The 14,591-nt window shown below is 40.3% G+C and overlaps 1 non-coding gene across 1 annotated transcript; it reads left to right on the top strand.

The window, feature by feature from the left end:
- Positions 1–4,604: 4,604 nt before the first annotated feature.
- LOC122065125 lies at positions 4,605–4,711 on the top strand. Its single transcript, XR_006135926.1, has one exon. It is a non-coding gene; the product is annotated as a small nucleolar RNA R71 (small nucleolar RNA).
- Positions 4,712–14,591: the final 9,880 nt, after the last annotated feature.

Below are 14,591 nucleotides of genomic sequence, written 5' to 3'. Positions count from 1 at the left end.
CCTTGTAAATTCTAGAACTTTCATAGGCTTCATTCCTAAGTTCCTCCAACTCAGATAGTTGGAGCCTACGATGAAGTCCCGCATCAGACAAATCAAAGTTAAGCTTCTTAATGGCCCAAAAGGCCTTATGCTCCAACTCAACTGGTAAGTGACAAGCTTTTCCATACACCAAACGGTAGGGAGACTGACCAAGGTCGGTCTTGAATGCAGTCCGATGGGCCCACAAGGCATCAATGAGCCTAAGGGACCAATCCTTACGGTTGGGATTAACAGTTTTCTCCAAGATTTGTTTGATCTGCCTATTAGACACCTCCACTTGGCCACTACTTTGGGGGTGATAAGGGGTAGATAACTTATGAGTGACCCCATACTTTTTCATTAAGGCCTCAAAAGGTCGATTACAAAAATGAGTACCCCTATCACTAATTATTGCACGTGGTGCACCAAAGCGGGAAAAAATGTTCTCTTTGAGACAAGGTATGGCCTCTATCCATTTAGAAACATAATCAACGGCCAAAAGTATGTACAAATTCCCAAAGGAATTAGGGAATGGTCCCATAAAATCGATGCCCCAAACATCAAAGATCTCAACTACCAAAATAGGGTTGAGGGGCATCATGTTACTTTTATTGATACGGCCAAAAGACTGGCAGGCGGGGCAAGCCTTACAAAAATCAAAAGTATCTTTAAAAAGAGTGGGCCAATAAAATCCGCATTGGAGAACCTTTGCGGCAGTCTTCTTAGGTCCAAAGTGTCCACCACATGCATGATCATGACAAAAAGAGAGAACGAAATATTGTTCATGATCAGGAACACATCGTCGGATAATCTAATCCGGACATATCTTAAACAAATAAGGATCATCCCAGAAAAAGTGCTTAACTTGGGAATGAAACCTATACTTATCTTGGGTGGACCAGTGATCCGGAGTCACACCTGAAACTAAGAAGTTGACAATGTCAGCAAACCATGGTTCACTGGACATTGTAAATAATTGTTCATCTGGAAAGTTCTCGTTGACTGGAGAATCAACAGTCAAGGAATTGGGAAGCCGGGATAAATGGTCTGCAACTAGGTTTTCAACTCCTTTCTTATCCCTAATTTCTAAATCAAACTCTTGCAAAAGTAAAACCCACCTAATGAGACGAGCTTTGGCATCCTTCTTCTGAACTAGGTATCTGAGGGCAGAATGATCAGTATACACCACCACATGTGAACCAACTAAGTAAGATCGAAACTTTTCTAATGCAAACACAACAGCTAGAAATTCTTTTTCAGTGGTTGTATAATTGAGTTGTGCATCATTTAAGGTCCTACTAGAATAGTAAATGACAGTGGGCAACTTATTAATCCTTTGACCTAAAACTGCTCCTATGGCAAAATCTGAAGCATCACACATCAGTTCAAAAGGTTCAGTCCAAACAGGTGGTTGAACAATGGGTGCATTGGTCAACTCCTTCTTAAGTTGCTTGAAGGATTCTAGGCACTCTTTGGAAAGCTCAAAAGTTTGATCTTTGGCAAGTAATGAGGTGAGAGGTCGGGCTAACTGACTAAAGTTCTTAATAAACCTTCTGTAGAAGCCTGCATGCCCTAGAAAAGACCGAACATCCTTAACAGATTGAGGAGGTGGTAAATTATCAAATAAATCCACTTTGGCTCTATCTACCTTAATTCCCTCATTGGATATTACATGGCCTAAAACAATACCAGATTTAACCATAAAATGGCATTTCTCCCAATTCAAAACCAAATTCTTAGATATGCACCTTTTCAAAACTAGGGAAAGATGATGAAGACATTCAGAATAGGAATTCCCATGAATTGAAAAGTCATCCATAAATACTTCTAAGAATTTTTCGACCATGTCAGAAAAAATGTTCATCATGCATCGTTGGAACGTAGCAGGGGCATTGCAAAGCCCAAAGGGCATACGCCTGTAAGCAAATGTTCCATATGGGCATGTAAAAGTGGTCTTATGTTGATCCTCTAAAGCAATTGGGATTTGGTTATAGCCGAAATATCCATCAAGAAAGCAATAGTATTCATGTCCAGCTAACCTCTCTAACATCTGGTCAATGAATGGCAATGGGAAGTGGTCCTTCCAGGTTGCCGCATTTAACTTCCTGTAATCAATGCACACACGCCATCCTGTTTGGACACGGGTAGGGATCAACTCATTATTGGCATTAGGAACTACAGTCACACCAGACTTCTTAGGCACTACGTGAACTAGGCTTACCCATTGGCTGTCAGAAATAGGATAAATTATTCCATGATCCAAGCACTTTAGGATCTCTTTCTTAATGGCTTCCATCATCACTGGGTTAGCTCTTCTTTGGGGTTCCGTTGATGGTTTGGAATCCTCCATAAGATGTATATGATGTTGCACAATGGAAGGGCTTATGCCCTTGATATCAGCCATGGTCCAACCTAGGGCTTCCTTATTATCTTTTAACACTTTAAGTAACTCTTCTTCCTGGATAGAAGTCAAATTTGAAGAAATTATTACAGGAAGAGTCTGGTCAGGCCCTAGGAAAGCATATCTCAAATTAGATGGCAACTCCTTAAGATCTAGCTTAGGGGGCTCAACTATGGAAGGTTTGGGAATGGAATTGGAAAGGGGTCTTAAGGGCTCCACAAGTGTGTGAAGACTCAAGACTTCAGAAAAGAAATTTTCACAATCATCATCCAACTCATCCATACACTCTTGGAATTCTGAATCAAAATTAATATCAAAGTTGGTAACTAAATCATTAGAAAAGTCCAGAAAATCCTCAAGCATATTGATCTCTTCTTCCATATGTGGTTGCTTGCCAATCCTAAACATGTTAAACTCAACAGTTTGGTTACCAAAAGATAATCTTAGGAAACCATTCCGGCAATTGATTAATGCATTACTGGTAGCCAAGAATGGTCTTCCTAGAATTATTGGGATCTCATCCTTGGTTGAGAAGGGCTTAGTATCTAACACAATGAAATCAACAGGGAAAATAAATTCCCCCACCTTTAGTAAGACATCCTCAACCATCCCTTTAGGAATCTTAACAGACCTATCTGCCAGTTGAAGAGTAGTTCCAGTGGCTTTCAATTCTCCTAATCCTAATTGCTTGTACACATGGTAAGGTAAAAGATTCACACTTGCGCCAAGGTCAAGTAAGGCATGCTCAATATAGGTGTTGCCTATGACACAAGATATGGTAGGGCTTCCTGGATCCTTATACTTGGCTGCTATGGGCTGAGTAATTATGGAACTAATGTTACCTGCCAAGAACGCCTTTTTGGGCACACTAGTGATACGTTTGTGAGTACACAAATCTTTCAGTACCTTTGCATAGGCGGGGATCTGGGATATGGCATCCAAAAGAGGGATGTTTACTTTTAACTTTTTGAAGACTTCTAAAATTTTGTCCATAGAAGCAGTCTTCTTTTTGTTTACCAAGCGATTAGGAAATGGGACAGGATGAACATAAGGACTGTTAGGGATTTGCCCCTGTTCAGAAGAATCATTTTTGGTTTCCTCAACCAAATCATCTTTAGTTTCAGAAAAATATTTAGGTTCATCAGACGAACCTGGAAAAAGAGGCACATTTGTGTCCTCAACTGAAGAAGAGTTAACAGGAGTAATAGATGGGGAAGATTTAGGAACGCTCTGTAGGTACTCTCTACCACTCCTAAGGGCATAAACAACATTACATTGGTTAGAGGGCCCTTGTTGAGTCTGACCTTGTACTATATTCAGTGGTGCATTAGTTGGTCCTTGTGGTGCATTAGTTGGTCCTTGTAAACTAACAGGCTAATGATGCCTAGAGTTAGGCTCTGGTTGACTGAGTAAAGTTCCCTTCTCCCACTCACGCATAATTGAGACAACTTGGGTAAGTTCTCTCGTAAGATTTTGATGGCTTGTCATGAGGAGGGCCATATTTTTTTTCAAGTCACTTATTCTACTTGCCTCTCCAGTGTTGGTAAACCCAGGGGGTTGCTGATAAGATGATAGAAGAGGGGCCCTAGGAAAACTCGCCTGAGGTCCTACATTTGACCTAGGAAAAGTATTTTGAGTAAAAGATTGTTGTGCAAAGGGAGGCCTTTGGGGTCCAGGTTGATCTTGATTATAGAAATTGGAAGGTCCTGCTTGGTTGCCCTGATTCCAAGAGAAATTTGGGTGATTTCTCCATCCTGGATTATATGTGTTACTATATGGATTATTCTGGTATAAGGCATTAACACTATCATTAGAAGTGCCCCCAAAGGTGTTAGGGCATTCTTCTATGACATGTCCAGGGGACTGGCACCAAGCACAGATCTTAACCAAATTGACTGATGATGGCTCTCTAGGAACAATAGCCTCAATCCTCTTGATTAGGCTATCCAAATGGGCTTCCTTGGCTACTATCCCATCCACAAAATATCCTTTTCCTCCTATAGTTCTTTCACTCTCTTGGGTTGATTCCCACTCACGGGTTTTGTCAGCTAAGTCAAGTAAGAATTCCCATGCCTTTCCTTCATCTGTAAAGGATGTGAATCCATCAGGGCACATAGACTCTATCATTTGTTTAGTTGGGTAATCAATACCCTCATAAATTATTTGACATAAATGCCATAGGTCTAGGCCATGGTGAGGGCATTCTTGGAGTAGATCCTTGAATCTCTCCATAAGTTTGGAAAATGACTCACTAGGCTTTTGCCTAAACTGAAGGATATCACTTCTAAGCTTATTGGTCTTGTGAGTTGGGAAAAACTTCTTAAGGAAGACAACTGTGAACTGTTCCCATGAGGTTATGGAATTTGTGGGTAATCCATACAACCACTTCTTAGCTTGGTCTTTCAATGCAAAAGTGATAAACCTAAGCTTAACAGCATCATTAGAAAGCTGTTGGATCTTAATTAGAACACATACCTCTTCAAATTCCCTTAGAAATAGGTATGCATCCTCAGAGGTCAACCCATGGAAGTGGGGCAACATAGTGATGTATTGAGATTTGAGTTCAAAATTATTGCCCTGAGCTTGTGGTAGAACTATGCAGGAAGGTTGGGCTGTTCTAGCAGGGTAGAACCTATCTTTCAGAGATTTAGGTGAAGGGTTTTGCAGTTGGTCTCCCATATTGAAGGGTTTTAAAGAGAGTAAACGTATAGGGTCACTACTTGTTGGATCTCTTCTTTCTAACCGATTCTTAGTATTACGTACCCACTTAACACTCATGCAACAGAAAACTACCCACAACTAAAGTAAGACAAGCACAAAAGAATGGATAGCAAAACTCTTTTTTTTTTAATGATTTTTTTGATTTTTTTTTTTTTGGCTTTTTGGGAGCTTACTAGCAGGGATCCGGGGTTGCTTAGGTCAATTCCTAAGGTACTACTACAGGGCAAAACATGTCTTTATCATACTGTGAGGCATGGCGACCTCCACTGATACAACTATTATTGCAAGTTGTTCTTCTCAGGAATTCAATAAAAGAAAAGGAAAAATATAAAACAAAGCAAACAAAGCACTCCGATTTACCAAAAGAAAGTGAAAAATAACATGGAACTGTCTCCCCGGCAACGGCGCCAAAAACTTGTTTGAGATTTAAAATGTAACCGCAAGCGTACGGATCAGTGTAGCTACGGGTCGAACACAGGGAGAGCAGCCACTTTATTTTTTATTTCTTTTAATAATGCGAAAGTGAACTGATTAATGGTTGTGATCTAATTCTAATTACCGTCCTAAACATATGTATCTAAAATAACGTCCTAACCATTCGTCATCTAAGAATTTAAAGACGCAAGCCACGCAATTAAAATTAAATAAATAAATAACTGAAAATAAACAACCCACGCAATTAAAAAAATAATAATAAATAAATAAAGGGAAAAAAATACTAAAATAAAAATAAAGTAAAATAAATGGGATAAAGCTAGAGAGAGACTCACAAGTAGGTTTCTCTACTTAGCCCGAGGGATGCATCATAATATGAGCTTCCCTACTTGACCAGAGAGTCACTCTTACAAGGGTTACTCTACTTGGCTTTAGGGAAAGGGAGACAATTAAAATAAAAGCAATAAATTGATGGTTCTATGGCTAGGAGGGGCAAAGCCAACACATACACTAGCCATGAACCTTGGGGGAAAGGGATAACAATAATGTAACGACTGAAAATAAAAATCCTAAATTAAAAAAGAAAGGGTAGTCAGAAGAAGGAATGAGAGGAGGGAGAGAAGACTACTGAAGGAGCTTATTTACTTGAATCAATGCTTGAACTTGAAAAAAAAATTGCTCCACGGCTCGTGATCTAGTCACCTAGATCTAAGCCTAGAACTATAACTTAAAAAATTACAACTAAATTGCATAAATCATAAACATAAAAAGGCTGAATAAGAATAAAAGAGTGCTTGCATTAATTGACATAAAAAAAACTATTACAAAAGTGACTAAAGCAAAGATAGAGAAGAACTAAAACTAAAGAATGAGAGAGGGAGAGAGAGAGCAACTAAAAAAAACTAGAAGAAGAATGAATCGTCTCTCCTCCTCTTACATGAGTTGTATTTATAGGGAATGGGGAAGTAGGGTAACAAATTTCTCTTTCCTTAAAGGGAGAAACCCACAATTGATTGTGAGATCTTTTGAGTCCAAAAGTGCTAAGATGGAGGAGAGAGAATAGAGAAATAAATTTCCTATAATTTTTTTGCTTATTTTCTTTCCTTTTTTTTTTTCTAATTTATTTTTCTTCTTTTTCTCTCTCCTAGGGACGATTTTCTTCTTTCTTTTTGTGATTTGGACAATCTTTGGTGATGATGTGGAGGAGAGAGAAGATTTGGACAAGCTCTATTTCTCCATTTTTTTTTTCTTCTCTTCTTGCTTCCACGATTTTCCTTGCTTCTAATTTGATGTGGAAATCCCTTCCATGCCCTTAGTGCTTTAAGTGAGTGAAAAGCAGGAAATATTCAACAAATTCTCTAAAAAAAACAACCATTTGATTCGAACTTGAAACCTCTTGGTGAGCCAGGGAATTTTGTACACCATAGCTTACCAACTAAGCTAGGTAGTTGTTGTTACCAAAAATGAATCTTCAATCAATTAAGGATGTGATCCATCGATCCTTATTGGCATTTGGAATATTCCTTGTACCTCTGGGACAATTGCAAACGGGCTGGTTCTGCATCTCAGTTCAGTTCTGATCCATTATTCTTTTTCCGGCCTGAAAAGAATAATCATTTGTACGGGTGACCAAACGATTGTGTACTTTTAATTGAACACATCCATCTTGCTCAGAATTTCGTCTTTTTCGTAACTATGAAAAGAAATAGGACCTCTTTACGTGTAAAATTGAAGATATAGCGCCCGATAGTCCTTAAAGCCTTGAAAATATAAAACCTACAAAAAAAGAGTAAAACCCAAGGTAGCTCCATTCTAAATATGTAAAATGCATGTTTTACTACCCTAGATTTCACACATAAATGTGTTCATCAATGCCCTTTTGTTTCAATGATTGAAACTAAATACAACATAAAATTTCAAATAAATATGTCATATTAAAAATTAGATCATTAAATGTGGCTTGAAACAAGGAATCCAACGCAAAAAACATATTTCAATTTGGCCTTAAAACGAACCTTAAAATGAAATTTAAAGTAGTTTAAATAAAAACCCAAAAGGAACAAAAAACCAAACAAGCCTTTAAGGTTTTTTTTTTTTTTTGGTAAAAAAAATCAGCCGCCGCTGACATTGCAACTGTCTGCAGGTTTTTTTGTTTTTTTTTTTTTTTTTTTTTTTTTTAGCATCGGATTTTAAGTAATAATAAAAATCCTCATGTACAAGAAAAATTCAATCGATTATTGTCCCATGGGGTGAGCTCTGATACCACTTGTTAGATCTCAGTATGGGTACAAATCTAAAAGCCCAATTGAAGAAACCACACAGAGAAACAAGAACACGAATCTAATAAAATTATAGATGATCTAATTGTACCTTTCACCAAGTATGTTGAAGAAGATTGATATTGGTCACTCCCACTTTCGCTTTCTTAGCTTGGCTATGGACCTTCTACAGCCCCTTAAACCTCTTTGGTTCTCTCACTTTAGTGGTAAAGTGGGGAAGAACGAATAATGGCTGTAGAGACCCAAAACCTAGTATTTATAATACTGTTTTGCACCCAAAACCCTAAACCACAATGGGTTGAGTCAGCATATCCCTAAACTTGAGAGTGGACCAAATCGGTTCATGCAATTTGACTCTCACCCATTTAATCAACCTGAATAATTAATTTAGCCCATAGATCCAACAGAGGTAGTTCTCACTATTAGGGATTTAACTCGTTTTAGAAGAGTTCTATCAAAAAAAAAAAAAAAAACAACACATTTAAAAAGGGTTTCCGGTTTTGAAGTTTCATCAATTTCTCACTTGAAGTGTCGATATTAGGTTCGGTATACCGATTAATATCAATATCGAACCAAATTGAGGAAGATTCTATTTCCCATACCAAAAAACCATATCGAAATTCTTTTGGTTCGATTTTAAATGGTCGGCTTCGGTGTTGATTTTTGTTATCGGTATCAAATTTACACCCTTAGGTCAAGGTTGGGTTGGACTTGGGTTGAGGCCTAGGCCTAACCCTAGTTTTAACTTTGTATCCTGAACATCTATATAAATCAAACGATCAATACACAATTAAAATTATGAAGTACAACCCAATTATAGATGTTCAAGATACAAAGTTATATATAATATGCATAGGACACAAAATGGAAAAAATAAGAACTGGATTGGGTTGGCATGAGCCCGACAAAGTTGGGTTGAGTTGGGGTTTAAAAAACCCTGCCCAAACTGGTCCTATTTTTTTTTGCTAAAAGGTCATTTTATTAAAAGAGAATAAATGAAAACAAAGAGAAATACAAAAGGGCAGGCCGATCCCACTAAACCCACTTGCAACCTCCACCTTCGGCATGGCCATCAGCAGAGGGAAAGCAAAGGGCTTAGCCAAATCGAAAACGGTGCCTGTCCAACGCATCAGAAGCTAACTCATCAACTACATGTCTCGGGAACTCCACTGAGAATTCTGAAGTACAAGATTTAGATGCTTTCCTAGCCAGAAAATCAGCGACTACATTAGCTTCACGAAAACAGTGAGTGATCTTCCATTGCACCAACTCCAAAAAGGAAATAACAGATCTCCATTTCTGCAGGGCAAACCATGGAATCTCCCTTCTATGAACTGCTGAGACCACGGACGCTGAGTCTGACTCAATCCAAACACCCCTAGCATGATAGTGTCTAGCTAGCAGAATACCCTCCAAGACTGCCTCAAATTCGGCTTCATATATTTGTTTGACTCCCAGAAAAATGCTAAAAGAGTCGATTACCTTGCCTTTATCATCCCGTAAGACACCACCCGCACCTGCATTACCTGGGTTACCAAGCGAACTTCCATCCACATTGATCTTCATCCACGCCTTGGAAGGCTTACACCAGTGAACCTCAAGAGGTGAAGGGGAAGGTGGATTTCTAATACTTAAACCTATCTTCCTGCAGGTCATCAAGTCTGAAATCGAACGAACTTCTTCACTTGATCCGTCACAGCAAAGCTGAACCTCTTGCCTAATACTTTGAAAGACATACCGCCCTGCCCTTTCTTTATTTTCCTGCCTTCTTTTATTTCTTTCCCACCAAATATGGTTGATAGTGATGATCAAGCCCAACTTCCATGGCTTCTTTAGCTGAATCACTTGAGATTTCCTCTTCCACCACTGGAACAATGATTGAATGCTTGGATGATTTACCCACGCCACTCCAAAAAAATCTAAAAAACTCTTCCATATTGATTTGGAGAATGAACAGTGTAAAAAAATATGAACCATACTTTCTTCAGCCTTTCCACACAGATTGCATCTGGATGGGAGATAAACACCTTTTTGGCAAACCAGGTCGTCCGTTGGGATTCTACCATGCACCACTCTCCATCCAAAAATGGAGTGTCTTGGGGGAAGATTCTTCTGCCAAATCAAAGAATACCAGTTCACTTTCAAGGATTTCACTCTAACAGCCTCCCAAGCCGACCTTGATGAGAAATACCCTGAAGGAACTAGCGACCACACCCTGAAATCCTCCATCTGCAAACTCGGAATGTCAATCCTTTTAATCTGTCCAAAAATTTCATTAAGCATAGGAGATACTACCTCAGGTAGACGCCATTCTCCATTTATGACAAACTCCCCCACCTTTGCTGACGTAGAGAGAGTATGGTCACTATCCAGCGAAAGAAGTTCCATAATGGATTTTGGACCCCACCATTTATCCTTCCAGAAATTTGCAAGCTGACCGTTCCCTATGATCCAGCGCTCCTTGTCATCCACAAAGGACCACATTTTCCTGAGACCTGCAAAAATAGTGGAGGTGTTGCAATTTTTGAAGGATCTTCCATCCTTCTTTAGAAATCGAGCTCTGAGAAAGGTTAACGCTGCTGTCTTCCCCGTTTTGATCCTCCAAATCAATTTGCACAGCATTGCTTTATTGGAATCTCGCAGTCTCCTAAGACCCAGCCCTCCCTCATCCTTGGGCTTACACATAGAGTCCCACTTCACTGTGACAGCCTTAACCGTATCTACATCACCTGTCCAAATAAAATTTCGCATCCATTTCTCCATCATCGCCACAAGAGATGCAGGCCACCAATAAACAGAGAAGCTATGAGTCGGCATCCCCGAAAGCACCGATTTAACCAATTCCACCCTTCCTGCCATTGACAACAATTTCCCTTTCCAACCCGCCAGTCTCCCCTTAACCTTATCCATAATCGGCAACAAAGTTTCTTTTTTAATTCTTCCCTTGAAGATTTCCACACCTAGATACCTTGTAGGGAAGGAACACATGGGAATGCCTAAAGTTTCAGATATTCGATGCTTCCTGGAAGGTGATATTTTTCCCAAAAAAATTTTACTTTTTTCTAAGCTGATGCCCTGCCCAGAAAACTCTTGGTACTTTAGAAGAAATTCTTTAAGAGTCCTCACATACCTCATAGAAGCATTGGAGAAGATGAATATGTCATCTGCAAATAGAATATGGGCAGGAGTTTTGACACCGCGAGGCCCATGAATTGGCTTCAGTTGATTAATCTCAATCAGATGCTTTAAACCTCGCGATAGCACTTCCTCCGCAATAATAAATAGCATGGGAGATATTGGGTCCCCTTGCCTCAGCCCTCTCTCCACACCAAAATAACCCTGTGGACCTCCATTAATCAAAATCGATATCTTAGAGGATATCAAAATTTGGTTCAGCCATGTTATCCACTTCTCTGTGAATCCAAAGCGCCGCAGCACCTGAAACATAAAGGACCACGAAAGAGTATCATATGCTTTCTTGATGTCAATTTTTAATCCCAGACCTCCCCCTCTCATAGAAGCAAACATCATATTGGCCAGTTCTGAGGCCACACTAATGTTGTCATGGATTAACTTTCCTTTTTGAAATGCCCCCTGCTCTTCAGATATCAGCCTAGGGAGCAAATTAGCAAGCCTCATTGCCATAATTTTGGAAAGAATTTTACAATAAAAATTCCCCATACACAGTGGCCGGAATTTATCGATAGAAGATGCTCCCTCCTCCTTAGGAATAAGAACAAAAAAATTGTTGTTCACACCATTGGGCAATTGACTAGAACTAAAGAAATACTTAACTGCATTACACACCTCTAACTCGACAATATTCCAGCATCTTCTAAAGAAAGCTCCAGAAAATCCATCCGGACCAGGAGAGCTATCTGGGTCCAGGTCCCAAACAGCTCTTTTGATTTCTTCATTCCCTGGTAAGACATCAAGCACATAGTGATCACCTTGATGAAGAACCATAGGTATGGCATCAAGGAGCTCCACATGCTCCACTAAAGGCACAGCTTTGTAAAATTGCTCATATGACTGAACTGTATAATTCCCTATCTGGTCATTACCTTCCACCAAAGTCCCATCAGGAGTTTTGAGGCTTCTTATAGAGTTTCTGAGTCTTCTCATTTTAACCAAAAAATGAAAAAACCTAGAATTGCGATCCCCTTGCTTCATCCATCTAACTTTGGCTTTTTCGGCCCAAAGTTTTTCATGGTTTTCCATTGCTTTTATTAGAGAGGTCTTCGCATCCGCTTCTAACCCAAACAAATGATCATCCATGCCATTTATTTCAATAGTCTGTTGCACCTGCGCTAGCTTATCCTTGGCTTCCTCAAGGGCTTTATTGAAATTCGGGAAAGCCTCTCTCCCCCACTTACGGAGCACACCCTTCAGCCTTTTGAGTTTCAGCATGAGAACAAATATCGGATTCCCTGAGACCCACTCTTCCCATGATGTGGCAACTACCTGCTCAAAATCTCCATGTTCCATCCAGAACTTATGGAACCTAAAGGGGCAATTAACGGGCCGTTGAGATAAAATTGAGGTGAACAATAATGGAGAATGATCCGAAGCAATTCTAGGGAGGACCCGTTGGCCACAATCCTGGAAAAAGTCAATCCATTCTTCATTACAAAAACATCTATCCAGAACCGCCGAAACATTACCACGACGTCTATTGTTAGACCAGGTGAATTTCCTCCCCGATGATGGCACTTGGGCCATCCCACAAGCATCCACCAGAGCACCAAACTCAGCAGCTGAACCCATACTAAAATTCCCTGGCCCCCTTTTTTCATGGGAGAACAAAGTCGCATTAAAATCCCCAAGTATAGCCCAAGGGAGAAGAGGCTGGGGGAGATCAGCCACAAGCTTCAACCACAGATCCCTTCTTCCTACTCTAAAGCTGCTGGCATGAATGAAAGAAATCTGCAACCATTTCGATTCCCACTTAATAATAATCGAAATGTGCTGCACAGACTCAGAGACAACAGCTGGGGTGTTCAAATTTCTCTTCCATAAAATCCACAAATTAGAGGGCTTCCCTACTCTACAATTGTAGATGAAAGAACTATTGAATCCCAATTTATTAAAAAATAAATTTGGAAAAGCACTTACCTCAATCATCGGCTCTGCAATACATATAATGTCCGGAGCTCTATCCTTAATAAAATGTCGTAAGGCATTCCTGCCTGCCGCCTTCTTAATCCCTCTGATATTCCAAAACAGGATCTTCATAAAATCACCCATGGAGCACAGTCTCACGGTCAGACCTTGACGCCTGCCCCGTCACTGCGATTGTCTTCCCTTTTCTACTTTCTTCCTCTGCCCGGCATATGGCATTATCCAATTCCGCAATCTCTTGGTGTTGAATAATCATCTTGCCTCCTAAGTACTGAGATGACGCCATGCTAGAGACCACATGAACCTCCTCGCTCCAGTTTTGAGTTCTCCCACTCTTGCCACCTCTGACTTGGGTTCTTCCTCCACGAGCGGCGGTATACGACACTCTATTCTTTCGAGGACGTAATTTACGCTGTACCTTCTCACTCCCCGTATTTTCTGGCACACCTACCATGATCGGACCAGCAGCCTTATTCATATTTTCTTCCTCAGAAGCCTGCGTTTCCTTCTCAGAGGAAGAGAAATCAGATTCAGCTGGGTCTGATCCATATCCATATCCATATCCACCTTTACCAAGTGGATTATCCACCATAAACGGATCATGGGCATTTGTAGTAGGAGCGTGAGATATTGGGAGGAATATCTCCAAATCACCTTGATTCCTATCCATACTACCGTCCAAAATTGTAGTGGAATCTCCCATTGGAAGATCTCCATTATTTATGGTATTTTCCTTAATCAAAAGAGGCTGAATATATCCTTCCAAATTAGCCCTTTCCATGTCACAAGAAACATCAGGATTTGTCGCCGTTGAGATCTGCCCATCCTCTGTCCGGCCACCACCTCCTTTGTCCAAATTCACAGCAGCATCTCCCCTTAAGACTTCATCGGACCTCTCCTTATCTTTCTTCTCCCTGCATTGGTTGATAGAGTGACCCAGTTTTTTACAAAAAAAAACATCTGTCAATCTCGTCTTCATACAAGATTCTCTGTTTAAACCAGAATAAAGTGTTCGTTCTCGGTTGCTTTCTCTCCACCTGGATCTCCTCCACACGAGAACCCCCAAGTTCCACCTCTACAAGGATACGTGCATAGCTACCCATAGTAGCGTTCCTCGTCCGACGGTCTATCTCCACAGGGCAGCCAGAGGCCTTTGCCATTGATAATAAAATTCGCTCATGCCAATATTCCATAGGCAATTCAGGATAGCGAATCCAAACTAATTTAGTTTGGGTATGGTCATCATGAATACTAAATTCTGGGCGCCAACGCTGAAATCGAATGACTTGTCCCTTCACCTTAACTGGACCTCGTTTCCACATCGATGACATGTCCCCTTCGATTTCAAATCGGAGAAGAATGAAGCCTTTCCCTAAGGGAGCAAGATTTACACTACCTTTTAGATTCCAGGCCTCCTTGGCAGCACTTCGCACATCATTCATTGAAATATAACGAAAATTGACTCTCCCGCTCAGCGCAAAGTCGAAACTTTGCAGCTTCTCCTCATATGCTTCCTGAGGGATAACTACCTTAGTGAGGGGCCCTGCATGAATCGGATCTGGAAGGTTCTCGATGTTCGGAAGGGTTCTCTTCGTCACCGTAGCATAGGATTTCTC

Source organism: Macadamia integrifolia, unplaced genomic scaffold, assembly GCF_013358625.1.
Source record: "Macadamia integrifolia cultivar HAES 741 unplaced genomic scaffold, SCU_Mint_v3 scaffold1886, whole genome shotgun sequence".
Taxonomy (NCBI): domain Eukaryota; kingdom Viridiplantae; phylum Streptophyta; class Magnoliopsida; order Proteales; family Proteaceae; genus Macadamia; species Macadamia integrifolia.
The sequence above is the reverse complement of the archived record's forward strand: the minus strand, read 5'-3'. Positions and strand labels throughout refer to the sequence as shown.